General features: G+C 46.7%; 1 protein-coding gene across 1 annotated transcript in view; it reads right to left on the bottom strand.

Moving 5' to 3' along the window:
- PHACTR3 (phosphatase and actin regulator 3) overlaps nucleotides 1-1,335 on the bottom strand; it is a 193,964-nt gene that overhangs the window by 131,243 nt on the left and 61,386 nt on the right. The window lies entirely within an intron of this gene.

Consider the following 1,335-nt stretch of genomic DNA (forward strand, 5'->3'; position numbering starts at 1 on the left):
CTGGCTGTCCTATGTGACAAGCCGTCTCCTGTCTAGGTCACCTTCTCACCTGCCCTGCAGTCCACTGGGCCAGCTGGCCATACCAGTACCATAGGCAACAGCCACCTGGGGCCGAGTTCTGCCCGGCTAGGGGAGCGACCCTCCTGATCAGCCCATCAAGAGCTGCCAGAGCAGGGCTCCCTCCCGAGCTTGCCCACTGGCCCCAGGACGTCGCTGCCCCTGCAAACCCACATGGCCACTCCCCTGGCACACAGAGAAGCTCACACCGCGGAAGAGCTGCCTCTCAGGATGCGCACTTAAAAATACTCGTGAGCTGGTGCGGGTATATATAGAGCAAACCGATCCAGGCACCTCAGCCCACACAGAATGCAAATATGTGCCTTTAAGTAATCTATATTGTATCTTAAATAGAGGCCTGAGATAGGAGCACCAGCAAATAATAGAAATTAGCGTTCAGAACCGTGCTGTCACCCAGCCAAGGCTCCAAGAACAAAGGCTGCCTTCCTAATACTCCGCCTCTGTCCCGATCACTGTAAACACCTCTAACAACAGAGCTGCCCCCAGTTGCGTGGTTTGAGAGGAGAATTCCATCATTTTTATTTAGCCAGCATTCATTCATCCTCCTCCGCTACCATGTTCCAAAAAGAACTGAAGGTAGCTTCCAAAAATGTACATGGCAGTTAAATAAATAACAATAAAAACAATAACCAAATCAAGGAAAGGCCAGAGAGAGAAGAAATTTTCCATGGCTTCAATACACAAAAAATATATACTATAGGATTCCGTGCAGGGGTTGAAGGGAGGTACAAATTGGATGCTGAGCTTCCTAGCAACCCAGGTGAAAAGAGAAACAGGATCATTGGCAACATTCTCAGTTTCCAAAAATAGTAATAATAATAAAGCAAACCAGTCCTCTCCAGTAGTAAGAATATCTCCTTGTGGGTTCTCATAAAGTCTTCAAGGTTTCTGTCAGGGGGGAGGAGGAGCTTATACCGCCCCAAATGATACTCAAGCTTTCATTCTGTCTACTCACAGCCCCTTACTCTAGCTTCCACTAAAGAGCCCTTTGCAAGCTGGTTTCAAGAGTCCTTCCTGTACTACTGTCACAACTGTGTGCCATATTCACACCCAGCCACATGATAATTTACTGAACGACATTAACCAACTCACTCTTTGCACCTAAATACATTTATTTATTAAACAAACTTTACAAACTTGACATCTCTGCTCCAGTAGGAAAATCAGAATCGATCTCCAGAAATGTTAAGTGGCCGCAAAATCAACACGGTGGAAACAAGTCAATGTAATTACGCTCTGGTGAGACGCTCTGTCCTT

This window comes from Trichechus manatus, unplaced genomic scaffold, assembly GCF_000243295.1.
Source record: "Trichechus manatus latirostris isolate Lorelei unplaced genomic scaffold, TriManLat1.0 scaffold00008, whole genome shotgun sequence".
Lineage (NCBI taxonomy): Eukaryota > Metazoa > Chordata > Mammalia > Sirenia > Trichechidae > Trichechus > Trichechus manatus.